The 16407-nt window shown below is 46.1% G+C and overlaps 1 long non-coding RNA gene across 1 annotated transcript; it reads right to left on the reverse strand.

Annotated features, from left to right (window-relative positions):
• Window positions 1-1409: 1409 nt before the first annotated feature.
• LOC147095510 (uncharacterized) lies at window positions 1410-15974 on the reverse strand. Its single transcript, XR_015074803.1, has 5 exons — window positions 15676-15974; window positions 8037-8162; window positions 7826-7861; window positions 7663-7710; window positions 1410-5627 (listed from the first exon to the last, which is right to left on the reverse strand). It is a non-coding gene; the product is annotated as an uncharacterized LOC147095510 (long non-coding RNA).
• Between the last annotated feature and the right edge of the window lie 433 nt (window positions 15975-16407).

Raw genomic sequence — 16407 nt, forward strand, 5'->3', positions numbered from 1 at the left:
TAATGTGGGAAAGTGCGAGGTTTTGCACTTTGGCAGGAAAAATAAAAAAGCAAATTATTATTTAAATGGAGAGATTACAAAATGCTATAGTTCAGAGGGATCTGGGGGTCCTTGTGCATGAAACTCAAAAAGTTAGCATGCAGGTACAGCAAGTAATCAAAAAGGCAAATGGAATGTTGGCCTTCATTGCAAGGGGGTTGGAATATACAAGTCCTGCTACAACTGTACAGGGTGTTGGTGAGACCACACCTGGAGTACTGCGTACAGTTTTGGTCTCCTTATTTAAGGAAGGATATACTTGCATTGGAGGCAGTTCAGAGACGATTCACATGGTTAATTCCAGAGATGAGGGGGTTGACTTATGAAGAAAGGTTGAGCAGGCTGGGGCTATACTCACTGGAATTTAGAAGAATGAGAGGGGATCTTATTGAAACATATGATACTGAGGGGGCTCGACAAGGTAGATGTAGAGAGGATGATTCCCCTCATGGGGAAATCTAGAACTCGGGGGCATAGTTTCAGAATAAAGCGTTGCCGTTTTAGAACTCAGATGAGGAGGAATTTCTTCTCAGAGGGTCGTAAATCTGTGGAATTCTCTGCCCCAGAGAGCCGTAGAGGCTGGGAGATAGATTTTTGCAAGATAAGGGAGTGAAGGGTTATGGGGAGTGGCTTTGAACCCAAGACCAGCCATGATCTTATTGAGTGGTGGAGCAGGCTTGAGGGGCCAAGTGGCCTATTCCTGCTCCTATTTCTTATGTTCTTATTCAAAGTCTCGCTCATGCGAAAAATCTCACATTTGAAAAGCTGGTCCCGGGTTACGTGAGAGCGGCAGAGAGCTGTGTGGCTGCGCGGATTAGCGGGAACGTTTCTTGTAATGCACGGCCTAATCAGGACCAGGGTGATCTCCTGCATTAATTTTAATCACCTACGGTGGTCGGAGAGGAATTTCCAAGATCTTTCCCCCCCCAGTTTGGCCTGTGTTTTTAACCTGTTTTTTCATCTCTCCCAGATCACATGGTGTCGGTTGGGGTGTCGCAGTTGTGTGTGACAGGCTGGATGGACCAGAGGGTCTTTGCCTGGCTGTCGTTTTACGTTCAATCATATTTTTTTTTTAAGAGTAACATTATTTCAATGACCTTAATATGGGAAGTTTAACATCTGGAAATAAAGGTGGAAGGAAAACTGTTTTCTGATTTGTGCACGAATCATAGCCAGGGGAAGAGATGAGTTCTGCGGTAGGATACTGCAGACCAGGGATTGTCCCTGGGCTCAGCTACTGACTGGGTGAACTCTGAGCCACACACCAGGCAGAGTCCAGAGCCAATCCTCAGTGTGAGCTTTTCTCATTAACCCTGTGAGGCTGGGCTTAAATAAACTACTAAATGGAGCAAGAAACTCAACCACAGACACACAGAGCAGTTCCATTTTTATTCACTTTATTAAAACAAATGAACACAATCCCAATTTTCATCAGAGCTTAACAAAATGTATTAAATATTTATTGTAAAATTCAGTAGCCAAATATGTACCTTTGTTTGGACTGCACTACCCCCAGAATCAAGAAGCGATCAGCTCCTTTGGTCTCCACGTTCCCCACACACGTCTGCACTCTTCTGGAGGACTGGAGAATTGCAAATGTTCTGATTAGGCACTTTACAGCCTTCCAGACTCAATATCGAGTTCAACAATTTCAGATCATAGCCTCGGCCCTCATTATATTTTTATCCACACCTTTGGTTTGTGCCTTTTCCTTTCTCTCTCCCACATGGCAGCTGTCTCTCATTCTGCCAGCACATTTCACACTTCATCTCGAGCCATCCTTTGTCTCTTTACCTGTCCTATTACCGTCTCGCCTCGAATATCTCTTCACCTCTCAGACCTTCCCTTTTGTTCTTTCATCCCCTCCCCCATTTCCCAGCCCCCAAACTGGCCTTTTAATCGGTTTCATTTCCTGCTTTTTTCTCAGTTCTGAAGAAGGGTTTCGACCTGAAACGTTGACTCCGTTTATCTCTCCACAGATGTTGCCTGGTCTGCTGAGTTTTTCCAGCATTTTCTGTTGTTATTGCAAATGTTACACCCTTGTTCAAAAAACAGTGAAATGATAAATCCAGCAACTACAGGCCAGTCAGTTTAACCTCCGTAGTGTAGGGGGGCATCTCTTAACTGGTTTACGGTAATTTGCCTGGTCAGGCAGCTTTGCCTGCACTCTGACCAATTCCAACCTTTTACCTGGTTTACGGTAATTTACCTGGTCAGCAGCCTTTTGCTGCTACACTGTAAACCAATTTCCAAACAGCAGTTTTGAATCGTTACCCCACCTTCCAGTTCTGACTGGAGGACTTATAATTAATGATATATTAAAAATGGACAAGTGGTTTTGATGTGAGAAAGTCAACTTTATTTAAACTAAAGAAACGATAATCAAATTTTAAACTATACCATGAACACAGTAATTACAGTAAAATTGCTTAAATGGGGGAAGACAGATGGCAAAAATGAGGGATTAATGGCTACAATGTTGATTAAACAATCTTAGCAATTTCCCCTTAATTACCACCCCCTAACTCCTTACTAGGTTGCCCTGCGGAGGAGTGAGAAACCCTGCTCACCTGTGGTCCAGCGAAGTGAGAGAGATAGCTTCTCAGGAGCTATTTTTATATCCTGTGAGCTCCTGCTGTTTTGGCGCTGAAAGGGTCTGTGTGCAAAATTCGCGCCCAAAAGTCCGAATACACAAGAGAAAGGCTGTGATTGGCTGATTCAAAGTGGTTGGAGTGGTTTAATGTGTCTGCACTCTGGGGCCGAAGTGTACCCGCCCACATCCGGAGTTCACCTGGGCTAAAACAAAAGGGAATCCAACTGCCCTATTGTTCAATGAATGGGTGATTCAAAACCTCATTCATTCCTTAACTGTTCCATATCAGAAGTCCTTTCCATGGTTTCAGTGTATCTATTGTGTGTATAAGAGGTTTGAATGGGGCTGGATTTCTGTGTAAACAGGAGCCCTTTGTTCTGCGGTTTAGAGTAACCGCAGTTTCAATAAATAAACATCGATTGGCTGGAGGAGAGATTTCCCCTTTTGATTGACAGGTCTGACTGCCACTGTATTTGATCCTCCCACTTTGTCGCAGACATACTCCAAGCTGCCTGTTAAGCCCCGTTGTCTCTTTTGGCCATGTTTTTTTCTGATGGCCATTTTCAAACCTCTGAAATTACCAAAGTCCAGGGAACAATTTTATTAAAGTGTGCGAATTTTTCCACAAAGTTCCTCGATTCCGGTGTTGTCCACGTGCTGCAACGCAGCCTTTTGCGGTTCTGGGCATATTTTAAAACACTGTCCAACCCAGAGGCAACTCAAATGACACAATTTCTTCATCCACGATGTAGACCAATATTTTCCGATCGTCAGGGATTTAGGGGATTTTGCGAACCCCGACAGCAGTGAGTAAGCTTTTAGAAACGATAATCAGGGACAAAGTTAACAGTCACTTGGACAAGAATGATTCATTAATGAAAGCCTACACGGATTTGTTAAAGGCAAATTGTGTTTAACTAACTAGATTGAGTTTTTTGATGAGGTAACAGAGGGTTGATGAGGGCAATGCATTTGACGTGGTGTACATGGATTTCCAAAAGGCATTTGATAAAGTGCGGCGTAATAGGCTGGTCAGTGATACATTTTGGTAGGAAGAATGAGGAGAGGCAATATAAACTAAAGGGTACAATCCTAAAGAGGGTGCATGAACAAAAATGCACAAATCATTGAAGGTGGCAGGGCAGGTTGAGAAAGTGCTTAAAACAGGATCCTGGGCTTCATAAATAGAGGCATAGAGTACAAAAGCAAGGAAGTTATGATGAACCTTTATAAAACACTGGTTCGGGCTCAACTGGAGTATTGTGTCCAATTCTGGGCACCTCACTTTAGGAAGGATGTGAAGGGGCTTTAGAGAGGGTGCAGAAAAGATTTACAAGAATGGTTCCAGGGATAAGGGAATTCAGTTACGTGGGTAGACTGGAGAAGCTGAGATTGTTCTCCTTAGAGCAGAGGAGATTTGATAGAGGTGTTCAAAATCATGAGGTCGACACAGTAGATAGAGAGAAACTGTTCCCCAGTGGCATAAGGGTTGAGAACCAGAGGACACAGATTTAAGGTGATTGGCAAAAGAACCAAAGGCGACGTGAGGTATTTACTTTTTTACCCAGCGAGTGGTTAGGATCCGGACTGCACTGCCTGAAAGGGTGGTGGAGGTAGATTCAATCGTGGCTTTCAAAAGGGAATTGGATAAATACCTGAAGGAAATAAATTTGCAGGGCTACGAGGAAAGGGCAGGGGGGAGTGGGACTAGCTGAGGTGCTCTTGCAGGGAGCCGGCATGGACTCGACGGGCCGAATGGTCTCCTGTGCTATAACCATTCTATGATTCTTCCACGGTGAGCAACCTCAGTGGGCCCACGGTCTCCTTCGATCCACAGTCACTGCTTGTTTCTTGCTTTCCCTGCGTTGTTCTTTGAATCCGCCAATCCCATCCTGGCTCCAAGTATGTGTTCTCTGGTCCTAGAAATAATAGCTGCATTGCTGGTCATCTTCCAAAATGCTATAGACTCTGGAACAGTTTCCATGAATTGGAGGATAGCTAATGTAACCCCACTATTCAAAAAAGGTGGGAGAGAGAAAACGGGGAATTACAGACCGGTAAGCCTGACATCGGTAGTGGGGAAAATGCTAGAGTCCATTATAAAAGATGTAATAGCAGAGCACTTGGAAAACAGTGACAGGATCGGACAAAGTCAACATGGATTTACAAAAGGTAAATCGTGCTTGACTAATCTACTGGAATTTTTTGAGGATGTAACTGGTATAGATAAGGGAGAACCAGTGGATGTGGTGTATTTGGACTTTCAGAAGGCTTTCGATAAGGTCCCGCTAAGAGATTAGCATGTAAAGTTAAAGCACATGGGATTGGGGTAAGGTACTGACTTGCATAGAGAACTGGTTGGCAGACAGGAAGCAGAGAGTTGGAATAAACGGCTCTTTTTCCGAGTGACAGGCAGTGACTAGTGGGGTACCGCAGGGATCGGTGCTAGGACCCCAGTTATTCACAATATATATTAATGATCTAGATGAGGGAACTAGATGTAATATCTCCAAGTTTGGAGATGACACAAAGCTGGGTGAGCACGTGTGCTGTGAGGAGGTTGCCAAGAAACTCCAGTATGATTTGGACAGGTTGGGTGATTGGGCAGAAGCATGGCAGGTGCAGTATAATGTGGATAAATGCAAGGTTATCCACTCTGGTGACAAAACCAGGAAGGCACATTATCTGAACAGCAATAAATTGGGAAAAAAGGGGAAGTGCAACAAGACATGGGTGTCCTTGTGCACCAGTCGCTGAAGGTAAGCATGCAGGTGCAGCAGGCAGTTAAGAAGGCAAATGGTATGTTGGCCTTCATAGCGAGAGGATTCGAGTACAGGAGCAAGGATGACTTGCTGCAGTTGTACAGGGCCTTGGTGAGACCGCACCTTGAGTATTGTGTGCAGTTTTGGTCGCCTTATCTGAGGAAGGATGTTCTTGCCATGGAGGGAGTTCAGCGAAGACTCACCAGGCTGATACCTGGGATGGCAGGAATGACCTATGAGGAAGAGATTGGGTCAATTAGGCTTATATTCACTAGAGTTTAGAATGAGAGGGGATCTCATTGAAACTTATAAAATTCTAACAGGACTAGACAGACTAGATGCAGGATGTTCCCGATGGTCGGGTAGTCCAGAACCAGGGGTCACAGTCTAAGAATAAGGGGTAAGCCATTTAAGACTGAGATGAGGAGGAATTTCTTCACCCAGAGAGTGGTGAACCTGTGGAATTCTCTACCACAGAAGGCAGTTGAGGCCAATTCATTAAACATATTCAAGAAGGAGTTAGATATATTTCTTCAGGCTAAAGGGATCAAGGGATATGGGGAGAAAGCAGGGTCAGGGTATTGAATTTGGATGATCAGCCATGATCTCATTGAATGGTGGAACAGGCTCGAGGGGACGAATGGCCTACTCCTGCTCCTATCTTTTATGTTTCTATGTTCTTCACCTAGAGGGTTGTGGGGTCTGGAACTCACTGTCTGAAAGGGTGGTAGAGGCAGGAACCCTAACCACATTTAAAAAGTACTTGGATGTGCACTTGGGATGCTCTAACCTGCAGGGCTACAGACCAAGAGCTGGGAAGTGGGAATAGGCTGGGTAGCTCTTTGTTGGACGGCGCGGACACGATGGGCCGAAATGGCCTCCTTCCGTGCTGCAACTTTCTATGATTCTATGTTCCTTGCCACAGAACAAGCTTCTATTGACTGATCAACTATGGTTTAATAATACACAGGAGATCTATGCTAGACCATGACTGGAAGAGTTATTCCCCCTCGCCACTGGAGGTTGTGTCTTTTACAGACTCTCTCACGGAGCTCAGCTTTCATTGAGTGAGAAATCTACACAAATGTCAAGTGAAAAAGCAGCGAGCCAGTGACGAAACTCAGTACAGCCCCTCCCGATACCCTGAGCCCACAGTTCCTGCTGTTTACACAGGATATACAGCACAGAAACAGGCCATTCGGCCCAACCAGTCTATGCTGGCGTTAATGCTCCACTCGAGCCTCCTCCAGTCTTTCCTCGATTTAACTATCAGCATATCCCTCTATTCCCTTCTCCCTCATAAGCTTATCTAACCGCCCCTTAAGTGCATCTAAACCATTTGCCTCAACCATTCCCTGTGGTAGCGAGTTCCACATTCTCACCACTCTCTGGGTAAAGAAGCTTCTTCTGAATTCCCTTTGATTTCTTGGTGACTATCTTGTATTGATGGCTTCGAGTTTTACTCTTCCCCAAAAGTGGAAACACACTCTATTCTATCAAAACCTTTCATAATTTTAGACAAAGACCTCTAGTAGGTCACTCCTCAGCCTTCTCTAAGAGAAGAGAGCCAGCCTGTTCATCCTTTCCTGATATTATAACCTCGCAGTTCTGGGGTCTTCTCTGCAGCCTCTCCAGTGCCTCTATATCCTTTTCACAATATGGCGACCAGAATCTCCACGTGTGGTCTAAGCAAGGTTTGATACAAGTTTAGCATAACTTCTCTACTTTTCAATTCTATCCCTCTAGAATTAAACAACAGCAACAACTTGCATTTATATAGCACCTTTAACATAGCAAATCGTCCCAAGACACTTAACAAGAGCGATATCAATAAAAATAATTTAACACAGAGCCACATAAGGAGATATTAGGGCAGATGACCAAAAGCTTGGTCAAAGAGGAAGGTTTTAAGGAGCGCCTTAAAAGGAGAGAGATGTAGAGAGGCAGAGAGGGAATTCCAGAATTTAGGACAGAGACAGCTGAAAGCACGGCTGCCAATGGTGGAGTGATTAAAAATCGAGGGATGTTGAAGAGAGAGGCCAGAATTGGAGGAGTGCAGAGATCTCAGAGTGTTATAGGGTTGGAGGAGGTTACAGAGATAGTGAGGAATGAGGCCAGGGAGGGATTTGAAAACAAGGATGAGAGTTTTCAAATTGAGGCATTGCTGGACTGGAAGCCAATTTGTAGGTCAGCGAGCACAGGGGTGAGGGGTGAACCTGGTGTGGTGCGAGTTCAGCTGCTATTAAACTCCAGTGAGTGACTTTGTACCTCAGGCCTGGGCTGACGAGTTCGAGGATGATTCTCCTCTTTCAGCAGCTGTGGAAAGAAAAGATTTCTGTCAAAGAGCTATTTTAGAACATGGCAACAGAGACACAGACGGACAGACAGGCAGACGGAGACAGACACATCCTTGTACTATTTGCACACTTACGGTTTGCTGGGCTGTAACCAGATTTCTTCTCTTCTCCTACAAGAGACAGAAACAGACAGAACATCAGTCATGAACAGCTCCCCCACCACGCTCCCTGGCCCCCCGCCCTGGCACAGCCCCCACCCCTCGCTTCCCGTACATCACTGGACTCCGTGCTGTAACATTTAGCTGCTCATGCCCGAGAGTGACAGACTCTGCCCTCATTTCCTACCTCTCCTCTTCCACACAACGGCACCGACGACGAGGGCAATCAGGGCGACGACCCCAATCACAATTCCAACAATCAAACCGAGATTTGTTCCCTCTGGAGACCCTGGAGTCACTCGGAATGTCCCATCTGTGGGGGAATGAGGAGGTCAATGAATAACCACAGTCTCTGATCATTAGCAAGCAACTGCACCAAAGCCGTGCCCGAGATTGAATCAGATTAGAGGCTGCGATGTGATGGGCAGTCTGACCATAGCATCTTGTAGGTTAGAAAGGTTCTTTTCATATTCCTGTTTGCAGCTCTTACTATCTTCTATGTCTTCCTTTGCTGTTCTTTCTCTCTCCCGGTCCGCTGAATCCACACTATTCTTTGCACTTTTGTACGCTCTTTGCATAGATATGGGTGAACAGGTGATGTGTCACTGTTGCGAAATGTGGGAGCTGGTGAACCTCATTGAGGCTCACGGTGATTACATTTGCGATAAGTGTTTGCTGCTAGAGGAGCTCAAGCTCCATGTTAAAGAGCTTGAGACCGAGCTTCAGACACTGCGACACATCAGGGAGGGGGAGAAGTTCCTGGACTCTATGTTTCAGGAGGTGGTCACACCTATGAAGTTAATTAATGCAGATGTAATCCGTGGTCAGGGACAGGACGGTGTGACTACAAGTGAGGCAGGTACAGGGATCCAGGAGGTAGTGTTGATGGAGCCGCAGCCCGTGATCTTGTCAAGCAGGATCGAGGTTCTTACTCCTTGTGAGGGCGGGAGCAGGGACTGCAGGGAGGATGAGCAACCTGGCCACAGCACCATGGTACAGGGGGCCATTCAAGTGGAGGGAGTAAAAAGAAATGTTGTAGTGGTAGGGGATAGTATCATTAGGGGGATAGAGAGGGTTCTCTGCAGTCAAGAGCGGGAGTCCCGAAGGCTGTGTTGCCTGCCCGGTGCCAGGGTTAAGGACATCTCTTCTGGGCTGGAAAGAAACTTGGAGTGGGAGGGGGGGGATCCAGTTGTCATGGTCCATGTTGGTACAAACGACGTAGATAGGACAAGGAAGACGGTTCTGTTAAAGGAGTAGGAGCAGCTAGGAGTCAAATTAAAAAACAGAACCTCAAGGGTAATAATCTCTGGGTTATTACCTGAGCCACGAGCGAATTTGGCTAGGATAAATAAAATTAAAGAGTTAAATGCGTGGCTCAGACTGGTGTGGGAGAAATGGGTTTTGCTTCTTGGGACATTGGCACCAGTACTGGGACAGGAGGGAGCTGTTCTGTTGGGACGGACTCCACTTGGCCAGTGCTGGGACTAGAGTCCTGGCGAATCATATAACTAGGGCTGTAGAGAGGGCTTTAAGCTAATTAGTGGGGGGGAGGTTTCTAGAGAGCAAATAATAGAAATGACAACAGAGAAGGTCATAGACTTAGGTAGCAGTGGGGGAATTAAAAAACAGAACGTGTCAGGAAGGAACAGAAGGTATGGAGTAAAAGGTAAAATACTAAAAGGGGAAAAAAACAGGAACTAAGTGTCACAAAACATATTTGAAAGTCCTTTATCCGAATGCACGTAGCATTCGTAACAAAATGAATGAATTAACAGCACAAATAACTGTTCTGAAAAGTCCAAAGATGTGCGGGTTAGGTTGATTGGCCTTTAGTTTAGGGGGATTAAATACATGGGGTTACGGGGATAGGGTGGGATATGTGTCGGTGCAGGCTCGATGGGCCGAAATGGCCTCTATCTGCACTGTGGGGTTTCTGTGATTTCTGTAATTCTGTGAAATAACTACATATGGGTATGATCTTGTGGCCATTACAGAAACATGGCTACAGGGTGACCATGACTGGGAATTAAACATACCAGGTTATTTAACAATCAGGAAGGACAGGCAGGAAGGGAGGAGAGGTGGCTATGTTAATAAAGGAAGGAATCACTATAATAGAGAAATGATATTGGGTCAAAGGAGCAGGATAATGAAACAGTTTGGGTGGAGATAAGGAAGAAGGGGAAAAAAACTAGTGGGCGTAGTCTATAGGCCTCCGAACAGTTGCAACTCTGTTGGACGGAGTATTAATCAGGAAATAGTTGAGGCTTGTAATAAGGGAACAGCTATAATTATGGGGGATTTTAATTATCATATTAACTGGACAAATCAAATTGGGCAGAGCAGCCTTGAGGATGAGATCATTGAGTGTATTAGGGATGGGTTTCTTGAGCAGTATGTAACTGAACCGACCAGGGGGCAAGCAACCTTAGATTTGGTCCTGTGTAATGAGACAGCATTAATTAAAAATGTCCTAGTAAAGGATCCCCTTGGAATGAGTGACCATAACATGGTTGAATTCCATATTCAATTAGAGGGGGAGAAGGTTGGATCTCAAACAAGCGTGCTGACCTTGAATAAAGGAGACTATGAAGGTATGAGAGCAGAATTGATTAGAGTGGACTGGGAAAATAGATTTAAAGGGTAAGACAGTACATGATCAGTGCTGTACATTTAAGGAGTTATTTTACAACTTCCAAAAAATATATATTCCACTGAGGAAAAAAGGGTGTAAAAGAAAAGATAGCCACCCGTGGCTAAGTAATTAAGGATAGTATCCGACTAAAAACAAGGGCATATAAGGTAGCCAAATCTAGTGGGAGGATAGAAGATTGGGAAGTCTTTAAAAGACAGCAAAAAATAACTAAAAGATTGATTAAGAAAGGGAAGATAGATTATGAAAGTAAATTAGCTAAAAACAGATAGCAAAAGTTTCTATAGTTATATAAAAAGAAAAAGGGTGGCTAAAGTAAATGTTGGTCCCTTAGAGGATGAGACCAGGAAACTAATAGTGGGAAACATGGAGATGGCAAAAGCGCTGAACAAATATTTTGTATCAGTCTTTATGGTAGAGGACACGATCAAAATCACTAAGGAAGTGGTACTTGGTAAAATAATGGGACTCAAGGCGGATAAATCACCTGGACCTGATGGCTTACATCCTAGGGTCTTGAGGGAAGTGGCGGTAGGGATTGTGGATGCATTAGTAATAATTTTCCAAAACTCCCTGGACTCAGCAAAGGTCCCGGCAGACTGGAAAACTGCTAATGTAACACCCTTATTTAAAAAGGGGAGTAGACAGAAGGCTGGAAACTATAGACCGGTGGTAGGTAAAATTTTGGAGTCCATTATTAAGGAGACAGTAACAGGACATTTGGATAATTATAATTTAATAGGACAAAGTCAGCATGGTTTTATGAAGGGGAAGTCATGTTTGACAAATTTGCTGGAGTTCTTTGAGGAAGTAACATACAGGGTGGACAAAGGGGAACCAGTGGATGTAGTGTATTTAGACTTCCAAAAGGCATTTGACAAGGTGCCACACAAAAGATTATTGCTCAAGATAAAAAATCACAGGATTGGGGGTAATATTCTGGCGTGGGTGGAGGATTGGCTCTCTAACAGAAAGCAGAGAGTTGGGATAAATGGTTCGTTCTCAGACTGGCAATCAGTAACTAGTGGTGTTCCGCAGGGGTCAGTGCTGGGTCCCCAACTCTTGACAATCTATATTAACGATTTGGAGGAGGGGACCGAGTGTAACATATCAAAGTTTGCAGATGATACAAAGATGGGACGGAAAGTAGTGAGTGAGGAGGACATAAAAAACCTGCAAAGGGACATAGACAGGCTAAGTAAGTGGGCAGAGATTTGGCAGATGGAATACAATACTGGAAAGTGTGAGGTTATGCACTTTGGCAGGAAAAATCATAGAGCAAGTTATTATCTTAATGGCAAGAAACTGGAAAGTACTGTAGTACAAAGGGATCTGGGGGTCCTGGTGCACGAAACTCAAAAAGTTAGTATGCAGGTGCAGCAAGTGATCAAGAAGGCCAATGGAATGTTGGCTTTTATTGCTAGGGGGATAGAATATAAAAACAGGGAGGTATTGCTGCAGTTGTACAAGGTATTGGTGAGACCGCACCTGGAATACTGCATACAGTTTTGGTGTCCATACTTAAGAAAAGACATACTTGCTCTCGAGTCAGTACAAAGAAGGTTCACTCGGTTAATCCCGGGGATGAGGGGATGGACATATGAGGAGAGGTTGAGTAGATTGGGACTCTACTCATTGGAGTTCAGAAGAATGAGAGGCGATCTTATTGAAACATATTAGATTGTGAAGGGGCTTGATCGGGTGGATGCGGTGAGGATGTTCCCAATGATGGGTGAAACTAGAACTAGGGGGCATAATCTTAGAATAAGGGGCTGCTCTTTCAAAACTGAGATGAGGAGAAACTTCTTCACTCAGAGGGTGGTAGGTTTGTGGAATTTGCTGCCCCAGAAAGCTGTGGAAGCTACATTAAATAAATTTAAAACAGAAATAGATAGTTTCCTAGAAGTAAAGGGAATTAATATTACGGGGAGCGGGCAGGAAATTGGACAGGAGTCTAGGTTCGGAATGGTCATGGCCCTGTGGGTAGTGGAGTGGGCCCAGGGGCCGTGTAGCCTGGTTCTGCTCCTACTGTGTTCTAATTCTGTGTTAGATTTCAGGAGATGGTTTTATTCCTGTTCCTGGCTGGGGTGGAGATCGCCTTTACAGAAGGTAAGTACTGTAGAAAATATAGGGACAGAGTGATCTCCTGGACGAGTTTCGATCGCCTAGATGGGTCGGAGGGGAATTTCCCAGATTTTTCCTCCCAAATTGGCCATTGGGGTTTTTATCTGGTTTTTCGCCTCTCCCGGGAGATCACATGGGTTCGGGTGGATGGAGAGTGATAGAAGATTTGAGGTTAGGATCAGATCAGCCATGATCTTATTGAATGGCGGAGCAGGCTCGAGGGGCCGATTGGCCGACTCCTGCTCCTATTTCTTATGTTCTTATGTTTTCTTGTTATCACCCCTCTTTTGTCGACCATGGCTGTTTTATTTGGTAAAGTAGAGCTCTTGGCCATTAGGAGAATATACTGGTCCTGCATCAAGCTAAATTCTTTCTTGAACACCTCCCACTGTTCATCTGTAGTTTCACCCACTAACAGTTTTGACCAGTTTGCTGTGGTCAGTCTCGGTCTCATCCTGTTAAAGTGAGCCGTACCAAAATCTACAATCTTAGTAACTGTTACGTTTCTCCTTTTCAGACCGAACATTGAATTTGATCGTATTATGGTCACTGTTAGATTAACTACGTCTGACTCATTACTAAATCTAGGAGGGCCCGCCCTCTTGTTGGGTCGAGAACATATTGCTCCAAAAAACTCTCGAATGCACTCAAGAAATTCACGATCTTTCTGCTCTCCTCTTCCCAATCTATGAAAATGAAAGTCTCCCATTAAATAACTCTGCTGTTGCTGCAAGCCTCTCTAATCTCTGAATCCATACATTCTGCTGTTATCAGGAGGCCTGTAGACAACTCCCATTACAGTTTAATGTCCTCTCTTATTCCTCAATTCTAACCGCAGTCTCTGCCGATTGCTTTCCCTTACCTATATCCTCTCTTGCTAATGTTGTAATAATCCAGGACAAAATTAATTGTCACTTGGTAAAACATGGGTTAATAAATTGACAGCCAGCACAGATTTGTTAAAGGCAAATCGTGTCTGACAAACTTGACCGAGTTCTTTGATGAAGTAACGGAGAGGACTGTTGAGGGTAGTGAAGTTGATGTTGTGTATATGGACTTTCAAAAGGCATTTGATAAAGTGCCACATAATAGACTCGCTAGTAAATTTAAAGGCCATGGGTTTAAAGGGCAGTGGCTGCGTAGATACTAAATTGGCTAAGAGACAGAAAGCAGAGAGTAATGGTGAACGGTTGTTTATCAGACTGGACGTAGTATAGAGTGGTGTCCCCCAGGGGTCGGTACTGGGACCACTGCTCTTTTTGATGTAGATTAATGAACTGGACTTGGGTATACAGGGGATAATTTCAAAGTTTGCAGATGACACGAAACTCGGAAATGCAGTAAAGTGAGGAGGACACTGACAGGCTTCCTTCAGGAGGACACTGACAGGCTTCCTTCAGGAGGACACTGACAGGCTTCCTTCAGGAGGACACTGACAGACTGCCTTCAGGAGGACACTGACAGACTGCCTTCAGGAGGACACTGACAGACTGCCTTCAGGAGGACACTAACAGACTGCCTTCAGGAGGACACTAACAGACTTCCTTCAGGAGGACACTAACAGACTGCCTTCAGGAGGACACTGACAGACTGACTTCAGGAGGACACTAACAGACTGCCTTCAGGAGGACACTAACAGACTGCCTTCAGGAGGACACTAACAGACTGCCTTCAGGAGGACACTAACAGACTGCCTTCAGGAGGACACTGACAGACTGCCTTCAGGAGGACACTAACAGACTGCCTTCAGGAGGACACTAACAGACTTCCTTCAGGAGGACACTAACAGACTGCCTTCAGGAGGACACTAACAGACTGCCTTCAGGAGGACACTAACAGACTGCCTTCAGGAGGACACTGACAGACTTCCTTCAGGAGGACACTGACAGACTGCCTTCAGGAGGACACTAACAGACTTCCTTCAGGAGGACACTGACAGACTTCCTTCAGGAGGACACTAACAGACTGCCTTCAGGAGGACACTGACAGACTGACTTCAGGAGGACACTAACAGACTTCCTTCAGGAGGACACTGACAGACTGCCTTCAGGAGGACACTAACAGACTTCCTTCAGGAGGACACTGACAGACTGCCTTCAGGAGGACACTGACAGACTGCCTTCAGGAGGACACTGACTTCAGGAGGACACTGACAGACTGACTTCAGGAGGACACTTGACAGACTGACTTCAGGAGGACACTGACAGACTGACTTCAGGAGGACACTGACAGACTGACTTCAGGAGGACACTGACAGACTGACTTCAGGAGGACACTGACAGACTGCCTTCAGGAGGACACTGACAGACTGCCTTCAGGGGGACACTAACAGACTGCCTTCAGGGGGACACTAACAGACTGCCTTCAGGGGGACACTAACAGACTGCCTTCAGGGGGACACTAACAGACTGCCTTCAGGAGGACACTGACAGACTGACTTCAGGAGGACACTGACAGACTGACTTCAGGAGGACACTGACAGACTGACTTCAGGAGGACACTAACAGACTGCCTTCAGGGGGACACTAACAGACTGCCTTCAGGAGGACACTGACAGACTGACTTCAGGAGGACACTGACAGACTGACTTCAGGAGGACACTAACAGACTGACTTCAGGAGGACACTAACAGACTGCCTTCAGGAGGACACTGACAGACTTCCTTCAGGGGGACACTAACAGACTGCCTTCAGGGGGACACTGACAGACTGCCTTCAGGAGGACACTGACAGACTGACTTCAGGAGGACACTAACAGACTTCCTTCAGGAGGACACTGACAGACTGACTTCAGGAGGACACTGACAGACTGACTTCAGGAGGACACTAACAGACTGCCTTCAGGAGGACACTAACAGACTTCCTTCAGGAGGACACTGACAGACTTCCTTCAGGAGGACACTAACAGACAGACTGGGGAAATGGGCAGGCACATGGCAGATGAAGTTTAATGCAGAGAAGTGTGAAGTGATTGATTTGGGAAGGCAGAATGAGGAGAGGTGATTAGACCCACTGACAGACACTGCCCCTGCAGTCGCTGTTCCTCTTACCCCAGTCTTGGTTCTTCACTCCTGTTTTGCCACCCTGATCATACTGACAGGAGTAGGTGGCTCCATCATCGACTGCGATCGGAACCCCATCTCATGAGCTGGTAGGTGCCATCGTGGTTGGGCAGGATGTCAGTGGACTCAGTGTCAGTGATCAGCTCGCCATTTCTCAGGAGGGTGACTTCGATATCGCGAGGGTAAAAAGCCCGTGACGAGGCAGGAGAGTTCGGTCGGTCTAATAGAAGAGGCCTTGTTCACAGAAGGAAACACTCGAGGAGCAACTGAGAGAGAATAAAACAGATCAGAGCCAAATCAGAGAGACGGGAACGGTAGATCCGCTCACACTGTCCCTCACCGCCTCCATCCCTCCTCCCCCGCCCCCCCGTACCGCCTCCATCCTGCTCCCCCATTCCCCCTCCTCCCCTCCCACGCCACCCCCCACACACACACACCTCCCCCCCCACACTCACCTCCCCCCCCCCACACACTCACCCTCTCCCCCCCCCCCACACACACACACACACCCTCCCCCCCCCACACTCTCACCCTCCCCCCCCCACACACACTCACCCTGCCACACACCCTCCCCCCCCACACACTCACCCTCCCCCCCCACACACTCACTCTCCTCCCCCCCACACACACTCACTCACTCTCCCTCCCCCCCCCACACTCTCCCTCCCCCCCCACACTCTCCCTCCCCCCCCCCCCTCAACCCCCCTCGCCCCCACACTC

Source organism: Somniosus microcephalus, unplaced genomic scaffold, assembly GCF_052327205.1.
Source record: "Somniosus microcephalus isolate GS21.2 unplaced genomic scaffold, FLI_Smic_1.0 unresolved_chr1, whole genome shotgun sequence".
Lineage (NCBI taxonomy): Eukaryota > Metazoa > Chordata > Chondrichthyes > Squaliformes > Somniosidae > Somniosus > Somniosus microcephalus.